This window comes from Oreochromis niloticus, unplaced genomic scaffold (genome assembly GCF_001858045.2).
Source record: "Oreochromis niloticus isolate F11D_XX unplaced genomic scaffold, O_niloticus_UMD_NMBU tig00001949_pilon, whole genome shotgun sequence".
NCBI classification, from domain to species: domain Eukaryota; kingdom Metazoa; phylum Chordata; class Actinopteri; order Cichliformes; family Cichlidae; genus Oreochromis; species Oreochromis niloticus.
This window is the reverse complement of record NW_020327520.1, coordinates 812-19,869: the sequence shown is the minus strand read 5'-3', so window position 1 is coordinate 19,869 and position 19,058 is coordinate 812. Positions and strand designations below refer to the sequence as shown.

The following is a 19,058-nucleotide window of genomic DNA, read 5'->3' as shown; positions in this document are numbered from 1 at the left end:
CGAAGGACACACACGACCTATCCTTCAATTTCGGGGAAAAGGAGGACACATTTGTCGGCTGCATTTGGAGGAGTCCACGAATTTGGACAGCCTTCGGCGCGTCGCTGTGACGTGATCGGTCTACAAATGCAGCCTATGAATTTGGACACGAGCATGTGCGCGCGTGTGTCTGTGTTGGGGGTTAATTAATGGAAGAGAGAGAGAGGATAAAATACATATTAAATACAAGAATAATAACATCTCTTAATGAGAAGGAGACTTTTCAAATTTTTAAAAACTGTTTAACAAAAGCTTGTTTGTTCAGGCCCGCATTTTCTTATTTAATCACTAGTGTACATATATTTATATTTATAGATACATATATTTAGTCACCTTTCCTCTTTTACCATGTCTTTGTAATATTTTGCTCCTTACTATTTCTCTATTTTTTATTTTATTATATTTTCTCCTACTGTATCATGCTGCTGAGTGACTGCTGCTCGTCGAACACATTTCATTGCAATGTTGACCCTGTGCTAACTTGCATATGACAAATAAAACTGAAACTGAACTAAATGCAACCTAAATCTACAGCTCTGTTTAACTTTTCACTTTATGAAAAATTTATGAAATAAAAAAGGCCACCTTCAAATAAATAAAATGCAGCAGTGGGCCATTAATATTACTAATAAGGTGTATAGATATTTATTTTAAAACATCAGCATATTAAATGATACTGTGTGCACTTGATAATATTTTCAGGAAGTAGAATTTGAATGCAGGCCACCTCAAATGTTAAAGCCTACAAATATATCATACAAGTTAACTGAATCTTAACTGATGCTGATTTTAGTTGTCTGATTCTGTATTTTTTCCTCTTTGTCTTTTGTTACACAGAGTGAAATACATCGTTAGTTTTACCTTTGCTGGTAAGTAAACAGTCATTGTAACTGAAGCAATATAAACCCGGCATTGTGTAACATGTTTAGCAATTAGCATACAATAGTTTGGCTTTTTGTGACATCCATTGACTGACAGGCAAAAACACATAGTCAGGATTTATAATCTGTAGCAGCAAAGCCCCCACACAGGACCTATGTCTCTCCCTGAAAATGTCCCTGAAGTTTAATAGACCATTTATGTCTGATTTTAATTTTGATGGCTTCTCAAATCATACATGTTTTAGGTGAGTCAGTATAAGTGGTAACTTGAACACCACAGCTATTGATTTATATTGTGTCTCATATTCTGCTCATGTATTACATTAAAGTCAGAACATGAGTGAATGGAAGTGGTAGCTTAAACACTTGAAAAATAATTTAAAAAAAATAAGTTCTGAGTCGATAATCTTTGCTATATTAAAGCCAGTGTGTAATTTATGTAGACTATCATTTTTTGTATACAATATTTTTAATATGAAATGAAATTTAAAGTTACGGTTTTTCAAATTTTATTAAAACTGACTTGTGATAGAAAATGTTTGAGCCACAAAGCTTCTTTGTAGGAAATATTTGGTATATCCTGCATTGTGCCAATAAATATTGGTGCCTATTCTTTGCACTTCTGTAGTAGTGAATGCTTTTATTATACATGTTATAGCCATGTGAGACCCTACAACTAATGTTTTTCATGTTTGGTGTGCAGTAAGTTAAAGGCTTTAGGAAATCGAGGATCTTAATGGTTAATTTTTGTCACAGTAAGCTGGATTGAGTGTAAAGAGGGTCAAAAGTCTGAATCATTACACAGTGATCTGATGTATTGTTTCATTTCTCTATACTGGTGATCTGATCGTCTTAGTTTGGTATGTAAAGGTTGTGTTTGAAATACAGTGCTGGGAAAAGTCTTTCTTCCTTGCAGGTTTATTTTGTTTATGCTTTTGTCACATGTTTCATATCATGTAACAGGGAGAACCTGGATGAATACCCAAAAGCATTTTTAAAGTCATGATTTTATGTATGAAGCAGAGTAAAACAAGCCAGAACAACGTAAGATAATCTAATGAGCAACAAGTACCATCATGCATTTACAGTAATTAGTAATGTCTGGTTTACATCACTGAGGGGATTTTGGTCCACTCTACTTTCAGAATTGTCTTAATTAAGGTCCAATATAGGGTTTTCAAGTCATACCAACTGTCTCAATTCCATTCAAGTACAGACTCTAATTAGTCTACACCAAGAGTTTTGTTTCATTCGATCGTGGCTCAAGAGTTGGGAGTTCACCTTGTAATCGGAAGGTTGCTGGTTCGATCCCCGGCTTGTACAGTCTTGGTCGTTGTGTCCTTGGGCAAGACACTTCACCCGTTGCTTACTGGTGGTGGTCAGATGGCCCGGTGGCGCCAGTGTCCAGCAGCCTCGCCTCTGTCAGTGCACCTCAGGGTGGCTGTGGCTACAATGTAGCTGCCATCACCAGTGTGTGAATGGGTGGATGACTGGATGTGTAAAGCGCTTTGGGGACTAGTAAAGCGATATATAAATACAGGCCATTTACCATTCAGAGCTGGACTTGCTCGTGTGCTTTAGATCAATTTCCTGCTGTGAATCCCAAGTGTGATTAAACGAAGCTCAGGACCTGATGGCTTGATGTAGGTCCTGAAGGAGTAAAGTAACAGCACCATGTTTGACTTTATTGCTGGTGTTTGTTTCTTTATTGTTGTTGTTTTTTTGGTAATGTTTCTCTCACTATAGAAGATTCAGTTTAGTGCAGTGAGTCAGCACAGCTCTTGGTTATGATCAAGATATTTTTTGGCAAATGTGAGAAAGGAGTTGTTCTTTTTGGCCAATCATTTATTTTGTCTGTTCACCTACAACATCTGGGAGGATTTTTGTTTTCTGGGGTATCCAAATCTGTATAATCTGTAGCAGCAAAGCCCCCACAGGTCTTTGTAAATCTTTCCAGAATTATAACTCTCTCTGAGTTTGTTTCACATTAGAGCGGCTCACGACTAGCAGTTTAAATAAATAAATTAAATATTCACATAGGGCAGGGGTCACAAATTTCAGTCTTTAAGGGCCGGCGTCCTGAAGCTTTTCCATCTGTCTCTGTTACAACACTGGTGATGGCAGCTACATTGTAGCCACAGCCACCCTGAGGTGCACTGACTTACTGGCGCTGGACACTGGTGCCACCGGGCCCTCTGACCACCACCAGTAGGCAACAGGTGAAGTGTCTTGCCCAAGGACACAACAACCGAGACTGTCCGGGACTCGAACCGGCAACCTTCCGATTACAAGGCGAACTCCCAACTTGAGCCACGATCGCCCCATCATGCTTAGTAAATTGTTGTTTACTTTTACCTTAACGACTCCTGAGATATTATGATATACTGTTGTTCCAGGCAACTACACACAGACATGGGGATTTGATAATTTTGGGGTTTACGGAACATCTAATGTGGCATAAATTTGAGTTGAGTGCATGTGAAGTCTTTAAAGCAGGTTTAAAGAAACTGTCTGCTCTAACCTCAGTGTGTGGTTTTTGTTGGACCATACAATATTCACAGTAAGTTATTGTAGCAGCACATCTTGGTTTAAGTTTCCAGACTCTGTTTGTTTTTGTTTTAATAGAATTTCAATGCAGGCCACCTCAAATTTTAAAGCCTACAAACATTATATACAAGGCATCATTTGTGATTGTTGTATGCTTTTAAATAGCAAATCACTGGTTATGATATCTACTCTGTTATGTTATCGAACCTAAATTTTACAGCATTACATGACTAAGAAACTTGTGTGGCTTATTGCAAATGGATAAAATTTCATATTACCTTTATGAGGAGAGTGATCTTTATTAAGGTGTAGAAAAAGAAAACAGAGTTGTTGTTTGTATTCCAGCTGTGGTAAACAAAGAAATTTCCTGAATCTTTTTGACTACAGAGAGTGATGCACTATTGACTCTGGAGCTGATTTGAGTTGTCTCATTCTGTATTTTTGTCTTTTGTTATAGAGTGAACAGATCTTTGGTTTTGCCTTTGCTGGTAAGTAGACAGTGATGGTGATGTTTAGTAATTTACTTACAGTTTGGCTATTTGTGACATCTTGCCATTTGCTCTGGGCAAAAACACATAGTCAGCATTTATAATCTGTAGCAGCAAACCCCCCACAGAGGACCTCTGACTGCCCTGAAAATGTCCCTGAAGTTTAATAGCCCATTCATGTCTGATTTTCCTTTATGATGACTTATCAAGTCTAAATGTAGCTAAATGTCAGAGTTGTCTTTATACAATAGTTCGATTTCTCATTATGTTTGTGGATTTAAGTATCAAACAAAACTATGAAAGTGCTTTAGGTGAGTATAGGTGGTAACTTAAACACTTAAGAGCACCACAGCTATCGATTTTTATTGTCTCTCATATTCCACTTATGAATTAGCATGAAGTCACAACACTAGAAGTATTTTGCCTGAGTGACTAGAAGTGATACTTTGACACTTAAGCAATAATAAAAAGTAAGAAAATCAAAAGTGTGAATAGGTATATTAAAGCCAGTATTTTAGAATCAAATATAAATGTTCCCAAAAAGGGACATACTGCAAAATACATAAATATTCCTGCCAATAGGTACAATGGAAGGACTTTTTAGTATAATATTTTAAGAAATTTTAATTTCAATGACAAAACGATGTGCCACTGTCGTTGCTGTAACATGTCAGTATTTACTTGTATTTTGGATTTACATATTCAGACCAGACTAACTAAAACCTGATGAGGTTTTCTGTTACTTCTGATTTAAACAATTATTTTGCATCCAATGTATTTAATCTGAAATGAGATTAAAATTTGTGGTTCTTCACATTTTATTAGAAACATTTGGTATATCCTGCATTTGTGCCAACAAATATTTGTGCCTATTTTTTGCACTTCTGTAGTAATGAATGTTTTTGTTACACGTGATAGCCACGTGAGACCTAAAAATTAAGAGTACAGTAAGTTTATGAAGGCTTAAAGAAGTTGAGGATTTTACTAGTTATTTTATGACAAAGTAAATTTAATTGTGTGTGAAGAGGCTCAACAGTCTGAGTGATTAAACACTGATCTGATATATTGTTTCCTTTCTCTAGACTACTGATCTGATCGTCTCCACGCTGGTAAGTAAAGGTTTTGTCTGAGGTACAGTCCTGGGAAAAGTATTTTTTTCCTTGCAGATTCATTTTGTTTATGCTTTCTTTTTTTGTCATGTTTCAAAATCATCTAACAAGGATTACCTTGATACACCTAAACCTGCCTATGTATACCTAAATACAAAAAGCAGTTTTAAAGGGATGATTTCATGTAGAAAGTGGAGAAAAACAAACCAGAGTGAGTCAGCACAGCTCTTGGTGATCATCAAGATGTTTTTGGCAAATGTGAGAAAGGATTTGTTGTTTTTGCTAGTCAATCAATACATTTGAGTTCAGTGGATGTAAAGTGTTTAAAGCAGGAAGCCTGAAGCTGTCTGCTCTAACCTCAGTGTGCAGATATATTTGGACCATATAATATTTACAGTAAGTTGCTGTAGCAGCACATCTTGGTTTGAGTTTATAGACTGTTTTTTATTGTTTTAATAGAACGCAAAGCTGTCCTTATAACAGCTCCACCACCATTTGTTAAACATTGTCATTCAGTTCAGTCCAATAATTTACTGTAGAAATCTTAATTGTGTAAAGCTCTATGTACTGTATTTTTCAGATTACAAGGCATGTAAATAAATTAATCTGTTTTTAAACATAAGGTACATTAAGGTAAACAAAACAGTCAGATAATTCGATCTTCATTTAACTCATAGCAACTCTCAACATTGTTAATTTGTAGCACAGAAAATACAGAACAATACACTCACTTTATCAGTTAATTCCTCTTCCACAAATCCATCAAATTCTTGATGGGCTGATCAGTTTGAAATCTGCTTCGTAAGCATGTCTCTTAACAGTTGCCCACGTCCTTGTACACACACCATACTATTATGTTAAAGCACTGTACGAATTACTCCAAGAGGCTCCTGGCTATGGTAGCCATAATGCTCCAACAGTACATCAAGCGGTGCAGCTTTGTAGCTTACCAAACTCTTACTAAATATTTGACAGAATTTTGAGCCACGTGTACCACATAAATCCAGTTCGAGGTCAGTAAGCACAACCAGAATCAATACATAATGCACACAGTTTATTTTATTTTCTTATTTTAGAAAATGACAGGATTTTAGGTGTGCCTTACAGTCTGAAGAATATGGTAAAGCCAAGCTTATTGGAAATACCACTAATTCCAGTCCGTTTGTGTCTTACAGGTGACCTGCTGTAGAAGCCCCTCTCCCTCTATCATTATCAAGCAATTCTGTCTGTCCTATCACTCTCCCTGCTCTATCTAATTTGACAGCCATTCTATCTTGTATCAATCTATCCCATCTGCTCTATCTAATTTGACAGCCATTCTATCTTGTATCACTCTATCCCTACTGCTCTATCTAATTTGACAGCCATTCTATCTTGTATCACTCTATCCCTACTGCTCTATCTAATTTGACAGCCATTCTATCTTGTATCACTCTATCCCTACTGCTCTATCTAATTTGACAGCCATTCTATCTTGTATCACTCTATCCCTACTGCTCTATCTAATTTTATCAGAACCCAGTTTTTGAGAAATCCAAGTTTTCAGAAATTGTTATCAGAACTTTGTCGATCTGTATTCAGAATTCTGAGAGATCTCCACTCTCACTGCTCCTTCTTTCCTGTCCTCTCACATCCAGTCATTTTGTTAGAAATTACAAGTAGAAGGTTGAATATACAGTAGTAGAATTACAGTAGACTTTATAGTAGAAACTACTTACACAGCCCTACATTTGCAGTTTTAGTCTCAGCATTACACTTTGGAATAAACACTGATAGTTTGGCTTACAGGTGAAATTACTTTGATAAATCATATAACATATATACCTTTTTAAAGGTTTATTTGTAATAAGATAATCTTGTTATTCTGTAATATATCCAAAGTGCTATATTCACATAAATATTAGATTATTTCAAATGCATTTGGCTAGTCTGTTTCATTGACTATAACATTTGACTGCAGTAAGTGTGTACTGTTATTATTTAAAGACAAAGCCATTTCTGTTACTGAGTGTAAGTGTTCAGCTGCAATTATCATCGAGAAGCTGCCCTGGGGACCCAGACTTCCTGTTTCCAGACTGCTGCAGAACATTCAGCTGAAGAATCCTCATTGCCTCTCATTTGATCACCACACCACCACAGCTGTTTATATTTGCTTTAAAATTTAGATATCTGAAAGATTTGCAGTAACTCTACTTAAAAGCTAAGAGTTTTATTATAGTATTTTGATTGTTGCTATTTATTCTGCATATCCCTTTACAAATTAACCAGTCTGGTTAAAAGAAATATATGTAAGATTATAAAGATTTTGAAAAAGCTAAAATAAAACTGAGCCAAGTGTTTTGAGAGACCTTTGAATATCTTTCATATTGAGTTTAAAGTCAACCTTGTACATCTATTACAGATTCACAAGAACATTTGAGTAACTGTACATTTATCAGATTCAATAGTAGAAGAGTACAGGTTTTTCAGTGTTTCCAGGTTGAGTGTTTTTATTTGTGTATAAATACATATCAGCTCCAGTTTGTACTTAAGCAAAATGCCAAGAAAAGGTAAAAGGTCACAGGCCCAGAAGCTTAGATGGCAAAAGGAGAAAGAACAGGTAAATGTTTCTCAGAGTGGTGAGCAGCTAAAGGTGTCTGTTACAACTATTCCCAGCCCAGAAGTGCAGCGCAATGTTCAGACATCCGCAGTGTCCTATGCAGACGTGGTAAAGAGAGGTGCTCAGTCAGTGTCTGTACCAAAGGCTACAGTACAACAGGTAATCCAGACAGAACCGCAGGTAACTCTGCAAACGCAGCATGATGGAGAAGCTCCAGGACCGTCTCATGTACAGGTTACAAACAGTGAAACTCGTCCACGAGTGAGTAGCATCTGTGCGTCCCGAAGCCAGGCTTCTGCTAAGTATGGAAAGTACCGGAATCAGCAATGCATGGCTAACAGTTTGGTTTTCCTGTCATTCTTACACGAGGATGAATTTATTACCAGAGCAGATCTTAACCGTGTGTTGGACAAAGGCCATGCCATGTATTCAGATGCCAGAAAGAGGTTTGTGAACAGCGTGTTTCTAGCCTGCGATGAGCTTCCTACAGTGGTCACCAGCCGCAGACACGAGTATCAAGTGGACATGTCTCAGTTTGCTCGTTATGGCACATTTGATAGTACAGATCATCTTCCAAGCCTTGAACAGGGACTACAGTGTTTAGTTTCAGACATTCGCTATGCTTTGCTAGTCATGGGAGGAACAGTCATTGCAGTCTGCAGGCTGACTTCAGGTGAATATGCATATTTTGACCCTCACCCACGTAAGTCTACAGGAATGCCATTGTCGCTAGCTGTAAGTGGTGGAACTGCAGTTCTGTTAAAGTTCACACGTTTTAACGACATGATTGACAGGATCAAACGCTTGTACCGAATGTTTAGCATCGCACCAACCTGCACTTATGAGCTACAGCCTGTTGAGTTTCACAGCGAAAACGCCGTTGACCAAAAAGATGGTAATCAAACCACCGAATACAGACAACCAGCTACAAGTGTTCCAGTACCAACTTTAGATCAACCTGTTTTTGAGGTAAACTCCCAAACATCTCCTGAGCAGACACGTAAAACTATGAGTTTAACCACTGAAGTGACGTCATCCAGAGTGGATCATTCGAATGAGACAGCTGCTCCCGAAAAAAGCCATTGTACTTCTGATTATTCACATAAAGAAAGCTCTGCATCTTCTGTGACAGAAACTCGGGTAGCATCAGATTCTGTTCCTCAGAATGATTCAAACACTGCCTCCTGTTCAACTAAGACAGCAGAGGAACTCTCAGATAAACTGCTGAAATGTAATAAACACCAAAGGAAAAAAATGAGGAGAAGATTATTGTCCCAAGAAAAACTACCACAAAGGAAGGAAAATCAGAAAAAGAAAGAAAGGCAAATGTACACTTTTGATGAAAGCTTTAAAGCAAAGAAAAAAAGTTCCAGTATAAAGTCTAATGATCCTGATCACAGACAGAAGAAAAGAGTGTACAAAAATGACCTGTATAAACTAAATGCTACATATAGAGAGAAACAGACAGAATATTTCAGACAGATCTATAGACAAAGAGATCAAATTAGAGAGAGAAAAAGAGAATGTGTCATAAGGACGTATAAAGACAACCCTATAGTCAGAGAAAAGCTGAAGGAACGTATAAGAAGTGCATATAAAGATTCTTCCATATTTAGAGAAAAGCTGAAGGAACGTATAAGAAGTGCATATAAAGATTCTTCCATATTTAGAGAAAAACAGAAGGAACGTATAAGAAGAACATATAAAGATTCTCCCATATTCCGAGAAAAACAGAAGGAACGTATAAGAACAACCTACAGAACTTGTGCAGAATTCAGAAAGAAACATAAAGCTTACATGAAGTCATATGTATATAATCTTTATAAAGAAAGTGAAGAATTTAGACAGAAAAAAAAATGTTACATCGCTAAACGTTATGGAGAAGAGAGACAATTTCAGCAACAACACAAGGACAATATGAGAAAACGAATGACAGTAAAATATTTGAACAGTTTTTCTTTTAGACAGATGCATAATATCAGCTGTGCAATGAACATAAAAAGAAAATATCGTCAGATGCATCGACCAGCTGAAAGTTTACAGTGTCATCCAGATAACACTTTAATGAATGAGGCCATATCTCGTTTCAGATCAAACATTAAATCAGCACCATCTTATGTTTGTACTGTTTGTCTAAAAGCTTCTTTTCCTAATCAGGTGAAAATCTGCAAAAGAGAAAATTACTCAAAACACCAAACTGTAGCTCAACAGTGTCTAACTGGTAAATTTGTTCATGTGTGTGATGAAGCATGTAATGATCAGTGCAGCTTTCCTGTTGAGAGAAAGAAAGAGTATATCTGTCACACGTGTCACAGTTCCCTCAAAAGTGGACGCATGCCCAGGCTTGCTGCTGTCAATGGTTTAGAACTGCAGGATATTCCAGCTGAACTGTGTGAGCTCAACATTCTGGAGAGACATCTGATTGCCAAATGCATACCATTTGCTAAGATTATTCCCCTTCCAAAGGGCAGACAGAGACTCATACGTGGTAATGTGGTGTGTGTACCATCTGAGGTCCAACAAACAGTTGACTCTTTACCTCGGCTCAGAAGCCAATCACAGATAATGAGGATCAAGTTGAAAAGACGACTGTGCTACAAAGGCCATCAGCTGTTCCAGACTGTCACCTGGTCTAAACTGATCCAAGCCCTGCATAAGCTCAAACAGATTCATCCACAGTACACAGATATTGTTATCAGAGATGATGCATTGCTTTGTGATCCAACGTTACCTGATGATGACAGCAGTGATGAAGCCAGCATGGCAAGTGATGATTATGATGAAGCAGATTTAATGGAAATTGACAACTATGAAAAAGATGCCCTTTTGTGCGAAAGTGAGTCTGAAAGTGAACAAGCTATTAATATGCAATCCTGTGATGAACAACCAGAGGAACAAAATCCTGAGGAACCAGAAAGTGATTTGAACAATGGAGGTTTTGCTCTAGAAAGTTGTCTGCAGCCTGTTGACATTTCAGAAGAGATTCTCTGTTTCACTGATAACACATATTGTGTGGCTCCTGCAGAAAGAAACAATCCTGTTAGCTTCTTCAGAACTCCTCATTTGGAAGCCATGGCATTTCCTGTGCAGTTTCCTACTGGTCAGAATACACTGGATGAAAAGAGACGTCTCAAGCTCACACCGAGTGCTTACTTCAAGTCAAGGCTTTTCAACATTGATGCAAGATTTGCTAAAGACACAAATTACCTGTTTTTCTCACAGTTTGTCACTGAAATACATTTGGCTAATTCCAGCATGACAATACAGCTAAGGAAAGGTAAAACTATGACGAAAGATGGACGCAAAATCACATCAGGAATGTTACAAAGTAAGACAGAAGTAGAGAAGCTGGTAAGAAATAAAGATGCAATCAGATTTATGCAGCCACTCAGAGGAACTCCAGCTTACTGGCAGAAAACTACCAGAGATCTATTCAGTATGGTTCGTCAAATAGGAACACCTCAGTTCTTTGTCACGTTCTCTGCTGCTGAGATGAGATGGCCTGAAGTGATTCAAGCAATAAAGAGACAGCAAGGTGAAGAGGTTGATTTTGAAGCCCTGGACTGGTCAGAAAAGTGTGAAATTCTACGATCAAATCCAGTAACCACCATGCGAATGTTTGATAAGCGTGTTGAGGCTTTGTTCAGAGATTTGCTGTTTTCTCCTGCACAGCCCCTTGGTGAAATCATTGATTACTTTTACAGAGTTGAGTTCCAGCACAGAGGTAGTCCACATATACACATGTTGCTGTGGATTCGAGAAAAGGTAGAAGTAGATGTGGATGATGACCAAACTGTCTGTGACTTTGTGGACAGATACATCTCAGCTCAGCTCCCTGATCCAGAAAAACAACCTGAACTGCACAAAAAAGTCACTGAGCTACAAAAGCACAGCAAAAACCACACAAAGACATGCTTTAAGAGTGTGAACTCTGGTTGTAGATTTGGGTTTCCAAAACCACCAGCCACAAGAACAATGATTGTGAGACAGGATGAGGATTCAGACACTGAAGCTGCAAAAGCCAAACTCAGACCTTTGATGAACCTCCTGAAGGAATCTGAAGCTGCTTCTCTCACCATAGAGCAGATTCTGTTACGATGCAACTTGACAATGAATGAGTATGAACAATGCCTCCAAGACATAAACAAGAAAACAGCTCTTATTCTGAAACGTGACCCAAAGGACTGTTGGATCAACAATTACAACCCAGACCTGCTTGAAGCCTGGAACTCTAATTTAGATGTCTCGTTAATATTGAATGCCTATTCATGTATAGAATACCTCTGTAAATATATAACGAAGAGAGAATCTGGCCTCTCTGAATACCTGAAGACAGTTATTGATAACTCTGATAAGAACACCGTCAATGAATGTGATGAAATGAGAGCTGTGATGCAGGCTTACTCAAAAAAGAGAGAAATCAGTGCACAGGAGTGTGTGACTCGTGTCTGTGGCCTAAAAATGAAAAAGTGTTCCCGCAGTGTTGTATTTGTACCAACAGATGATAACCCAGTAAAAATGAGTCGCCCCATGAGCTATCTGGAAACCACAACACATGACAGTTGTAATATTTGGATGACAAGTTTGAGTGATAAATACAAATGCAGACCTGAGACACCAGAATATGAGGAAATGTCACTGGCTGATTTTGGTGCCTTGTGCCGGTTGGTGAGTGGTCCAAATGAAGGAAAAGATGTGCTTCCTCTTCTAAACCAGCTTGGATTTGTACAAAGGCGAAAGAATGATAAACCAGCTATAATCAGGTATTACCACTGCTCACAAGAAAAAGATCCTGAGCAATATTATGGTCGACTGTTGAGACTTTACCTTCCACACAGATCAGAGCAGGAACTGAAACCACAAGGGTTCCAAACCTATCAGTCCTTCTACAACTCAGGTTTTGTGCGACTTCCATGTTCAGACCACAGTGAGTCTGTGAAAAGGGTTGTGAAAAGAAATAAAGACAAGTATGAGAAGAACTCTGAGGATATTGAGAGTGCACTGGAAGAGTTTGAACAAAATAGGGACGTTGTGATTGATGAATGGTGTAATCTTGCTCCTGAATCTGAAGTTGTGAGGTTGCAATGTGATGAGAATCTTCCTGAGAGACATTCTGATGATGAGAACGAACAGGAGAATGTCCCCGACTACAGTCGTCAGTCTGATGCTGTAACAGAGATCAGAGCCGTCAGAGAACAACCTGCAGTAGATCCAGCTGTGGTACGTGTAATGTATCAGAATCTGAACCAGAAGCAGGCCTGCGTGTTCTATGCTATAAGAGACTGGTGTATTCAGCGAGTTTGTGGTTTGAACCCAGATCCATTTTTCTTCTATATCAACGGTGGTGCAGGAACTGGAAAGTCACATCTGATTAAGTGTATTCACTCTGAAGCATCAAAGATCCTGAGCAGACTGCCTGCTAATGCAGAAGAAGCTGACATATCAAATCCAACTGTTTTACTGACGTCATTTACTGGGACAGCAGCTTTTTCTATCAATGGTTCTACGTTACATTCTCTACTGAAACTACCCAGGAGTCTGAAACCACCCATTCAAGGACTTGGTAACCAACTGGATGAAGTCAGATCTGAGCTTATAAATGCTGAAATTATTGTTATTGATGAGATTTCAATGGTTTCAAAACCCCTTTTTGCCTATGTGGATGCAAGACTGAAACAAATCAAAGGCACTCAGAGACCTTTTGGTGGAATGTCAGTTTTAGCTGTTGGAGATTTTTACCAGCTGCCACCAGTGCGACAGTCTAAACCTCTCTGTGTTTATGATCCAGAACAGATTGACCTATGGCAGGAACATTTTCAGATGATCACTCTAACTGAGATCATGCGTCAGAAAGATGATGTGGCCTTTGCAGAGATGCTGAACAGGATTAGAGTCAAAGAAAAGACAGATGAGCTTTCTCAGTGCGACAGAGATTTGTTGTCACAGGCTGTGACTGTACCAGAAGAATGTCCAACTGAGGTCTTACACATTTATGCCACCAACAAGAATGTGGAATCCCATAACACAGATACACTCAAGAAGCTTCATTCAAACATTATAATCATCACTGCAGACGATTTCCAGAAGGATAAATGTACAGGCAGAATGGCACGAAGAGACAAACCATTTACAGGTGGGCGAAATGATTTACCTGACACTCTGAACGTTTCAGAAGGAGCTCGAGTTATGCTGACCAGAAACTTGGACACACTAAACGGTTTAGTCAATGGTGCTTTGGTATACTGATAAGGTTGTGAGATCTGAAAATGATGGACACATAATTAAACTGGGGCTCAGAATGGACAACCGGCAGTCTGTAAGAAGCAACCGCAGTGCTAATGCAGCATCTGATGATCTGGTTTACATTGAGAGAGCAGAGGAGAGTCTGAAGTTTAAAGGAGCGGTACGCAGACAGTTTCCTGTAAAGCTCGCATTTGCCTGCACAATTCACAAAACCCAGGGTCTTACAACACAGACAGCTGTAGTTTCAATGAAGAACATTTTTGAACCAGGTATGGCTTATGTTGCTCTCAGCAGGGTGACGTCTCTCAGTGGACTCTATTTACAGGACTTGGATGAGAAAAAGATTTATGCCAATCCTGAGGTAACTGCAGCGCTCCAAACCATGAGACAAGCCAGCGTTGAGGAAATGATGCCTCTTCTTCAGGTCAGAGAAACAGCCAGCAGACCTGACACTCTTACACTGATCCATCACAATACAGAAGGTTTACCATCTCACATCAGTGACATCAAGAGTCATCATGAAATGTGTTTAGCAGATGTTTTGTGTCTTACTGAGTCTCACCTCCAAGGCTCCTTTGTTGCAGACAGTCTTCATTTGGACGGCTACACATGTTCAAACGCAACAGACATGTGTCCTACACAAACTTTCCTCACATGGCCAGCAGAAGTGGTGGGGGAGTTGTTGTGTATTTGAGGAATCATTTTCAGGTTCAGGTAAAACAGTATCTGCATAAGTCACTGATCTTGAGTTTTTAGTGTTGAAGGTTCAGGCTCCATTCCTGCGCTCATTGCTGTTGTGTACAGACCCCCTGACTACAGTTTGACACCATTCATGCAAAACCTGGTAAGTCTTTTAGATTCACTTGAATAATGGACTGTCACCCAATATTGTGTGTGGAGATTTTAATGAGAACCAGTTACAGAGTGGAAGGAACAGATTCTGGAACAGTTTCAGTCTAGAGGGTATTCACAGCTGATCACTTCTGCCACTACAGACAAGAACACCTTGCTTGACCTCATTTTTATTTCTCAGCCACAGCAAAGTCTCTATTCAGGTGTCCTGAGGACATATTACAGTTACCACAACCCTGTGTTTTGTGTCCTGTCCTTGAGCCAATCATGAAGTCGTCTGGTGAGTTTTGAAACAATTACAGATCATGTTTGTTACAGAGTTTACTGATTGTAGAGTATGAAAAGATTTTTCATTGAAAAAGTGTCTTCCTTACTCTGTCTGTCAGAAGACCCTTTCTTATTGCAATGTTATTAATCATTTCACCAAATCATTGCTGAACTTCATGCAGAGCAGGGAACATCTGCTATCATGCACCTCTGATCTGAAATGTGCTGCAACATTTGATAAACCAACATCATTTTTTTTTATTCTCATGTTTAAATGACTACATCTTTTTACTGTGACGTATGTAGCTCAACAAACGAGATCTTCCCCTCCAAGGGCTTTAAAATATGAAATAGTAAATAAATAAATCCCAGATAAATGCAGGTATTTATTATGGGTCACATGAATAAATACAGACAATTATATTTTCTTGATTATAGTAGATTTTGTAGAATCAAAAGTTTTTGTGATGAATGAGTTTTTGCTTATCATGTTTTACAGGTAAAAAATGTCAAAAGTTTTAAACTATCTTTAGGCTACCAGAGATGTCTATAATGATACATTATGTATAGAAAAACATTAGTACAGCTTACAGAATATGTATAAAAACTGATTTAGAAGTAAATGGATAGTTTTCTGAAGTTCCTGACTACAGTTTAACACCACCCACCCAGCTCAGCCCCAAGTGTCTATGTAATGCTGGTATGGTGTGTGAGTTTGACTTGGCCTTTATCCGGGTGGGTTTGGGTTTGGGTGGATAAAGGCCAAGTCAGATTCTCTGAGCAGCTGGAAAAAGCTGCTCATAAACAAAGACATCAGAAAGTGTGGGTTTTAGGTGTAGCCCCCGCTTTCTGATGCACTAATTAGACTTAGTAACCGACACCCCATACCAGCATTACATAGACACTTGGGGGCTGAGCTGGGTGGGTGGTGTTATAAGCACTTGTTTTGTAGATGTATTTTTTCAGACAGGGCACAGTCTCCTTTGTGGCAAAACCTTCAAACTCACCATCCTCAGCTGAAACAACAACATCTTAACACCATCTTCATGAACTGCTGAGCCAAACCTGATCCATCAGTGCTGGACTGCACAGATAACTACATGCCACAAGGAGACTGCTGTTTTATGAACTGCCATACCAGTGTGTCTTCAATGGAGAAGATGACACACCCATCACCTGACCTCCTGCCTGATCTGGAGACCATCATCATGCTGCCACACTACAACCTCTGAGACCATCAATTATGACTGATACTGAGGAACTGTATTTCCTGTCAGAGATGCTCAGTGATCCTCAGAGCAGAGAGAGTATGATTCTTTATCTTTGACAAAAAATGTCATTGCTTTTAATTCATTTAATTAATTTAAATCCTGTGTATTGCATAAATAATTCCACACTCAAATGATTATACTTGTTGACACTTTTTGAGTTTTAATTCACATTATGGATTGCAAATCTATGCTTTTTCTACTCTGTCTCTCTGTGCAGGTATTGCTGTCTTCTGAGTCTTCAGTGTCCCAACTGAGACATTCAAACCTCACTGCAGAGCTCATGTCTTTCCTCACCATCATGTGAGTGTGAGATTGCTCTGGAGTCTGGTGGCCTGCAGCACCTATAAGGTATTTCAATATTGTTCATTGTATAACTTATTTGTAGTTTTTAGGCCTTAACACAATAAAATGTTCCTTTTCTGTATTTTTTAGAACAAGCTCGTCCAGTGTGCCTGCATTCCAGCTTCTTAGACTCTACGCAAGTGGACAGTTTGTGCCACTCTTACAGACACCGACTTCTGTCAACTCACTCTACTGATCAGGCACCTCACTCCAGGAAGACAGAGGGCTGCAAGCCTGTCATCATTTCCAGTGTGGCTTTGTATTCTTGGGTAGCATCAGATTTTTCCCACAAATATTCAAAGGTAACACTTTTAAGCTTAGTTATTAAATCAAAAGTCTTCCCTTGTGTTATGTCTGTGAAGGTTCTCATGGTGTCCTTTGATGTAGTCTCTCTCTTCACTTGCATACCCACTACAGAGGCAGTGGAGACTGTCAGAAAACGACTACAAGAAGACAGCTCCTTGGAGACAGGACCAACTTCACACCCGATCAGATTTGCACACTGTTAGACCTCTGCCTTACCACTACATATTTGAAATACAACGAGGGTTTCTACAGACAAAAACATGGCTGTGCCATGGGCTCCCCTGTGTCACCTATTGTAGCCAACCTTTGCATGAAGGAAGTGGAAAGAAAGGCTCTTGGCTCTTTTAAAGGGAGAGTACCCAGCCACTGGTACAGATACGTAGATGACACCTGGGTCAAAATCAAAACACAAGAAGTGGAATCCTTCACTGCGCACATTACGCCGTGGATAAAAACATCAAGTTCACCAGGGAAGACACAAAGGACGACTGTTTGCCTTTCCTGGACTGCGCTGTGCACATTGAAGAGAATGGCAACCTCAACATTGAAGTTATCGGAAGCCACACACACGGACCAGTACCTCCTCTTTGACTCCCATCACCCTCTGGAACACAAACTTGGAGTAATAGGACCCCCCCCGGGCAGAACATGTTCCCTCTAAGCCTGAAGGGAAAAAGAAGGAACACACATATGTAAGGAAGCACTTAAACATGTGGCTATCCTTATTGGGCGTTTATAAAGTCAGCAAAGATGCACAGAAAAGAACATCAGATACCAGCGAGGGAGGATAAGAAAGACAGATGCAACAACATTGTCATCCCCTATGTACTAATTAGACTTAGTAACCGACACCCCATACCAGCATTACATAGACACTTGGGGGCTGAGCTGGGTGGGTGGTGTTAAAAGCACTTGTTTTGTAGATATATTTTTTTCAGACAGGGCACAGTCTCCTTTGTGGCAAAACCTTCAAACTTCACCATCCTCAGCTGAAAACAACAACATCTTACACCATCTTCATGAACTGCTGAGCCAAACCTGATCCATCAGTGCTGGACTGCACAGATAACTACATGCCACAAGGAGACTGCTGTGTTATGAACTGCCATACCAGTGTGTCTTCAATGGAGAAGATGACACCCATCACCTGACCTCCTGCCTGATCTGGAGACCATCATATGCTGCCACACTACAACCTCTGAGACCATCAATGATGACTCATACTGAGGAAACTGTATTTCCTGTCAGAGATGCTCAGTGATCCTCAGAGCAGAGAGAGGTATGATTCTTTATCTTTGATAAAAAAAAATGTCAGTGTTTTTAATTCATTAATTAATTAAAATCCTGTTTATTGCATAAATAATTCCACACTCAAATGATTATACTTGTTGACACTTTTTGAGTTTTAATTCACATTATGGATTACAAATCTATGCTTTTTCTACTCTGTCTCTCTGTGCAGGTATTGCTGTCTTCTGAGTTCTTCAGTGTCCAACTGAGACATTCAAACCTCATCACAGAGCTCATGTCTTTCCTCACCATCATGTGAGTGTGAGATTGCTCTGGATTCTGGTTATGTGGCCTGCAACACCTATAAGTATTTCAATATTGTTCATTGTATAACTTATTTGTAGATTTTAGCTTAACACAAATAAAAATGTTCCCTTTTCTGTATTTTTTAGAACAAGCTCGTCCAGTGTGCCTGCATTCCAGCTTCACAGAAAAGAAATCAGACACCAGCGAGGGAGGATAAGAAAGACAGACGCAACAACATTGTCATCCCCTATGTAGCCGGTGTAATCAGAGAAACTCAGGAGAGTTTTCTCCAAGCACGACATCCCAGTGTACTTCAGACCCAGTAACACACTCAGACAGAAACTGGTTCACCCGAAAGACAAAACTCCTAACACAAAACTCTAAACACAAACTAACAATGTGGTGTATGCTGTACAGTGCAGCGAGGAATGCCCAGACCTCTACATCGGAGAGACCAAACAGCCACTTCACAAGCGCATGGCACAACAGAGAAGACCACCTCCACGGGACAAGACTCAGCAGTTCATCTGCATCTAAGGACAAAGGTCAGTCTTTCGAGATGCCAACGTTCACATTTT

At 39.2% G+C, this 19,058-nt stretch overlaps 1 long non-coding RNA gene across 1 annotated transcript; it reads left to right on the top strand.

The window, feature by feature from the left end:
* The first annotated feature begins 875 nt into the window (after positions 1–875).
* LOC112844891 (uncharacterized) lies at positions 876–6,427 on the top strand. The gene is made up of 4 exons (XR_003217646.1): positions 876–908; positions 3,925–3,955; positions 5,038–5,064; positions 6,240–6,427. It is a non-coding gene; the product is annotated as an uncharacterized LOC112844891 (long non-coding RNA).
* Positions 6,428–19,058: the final 12,631 nt, after the last annotated feature.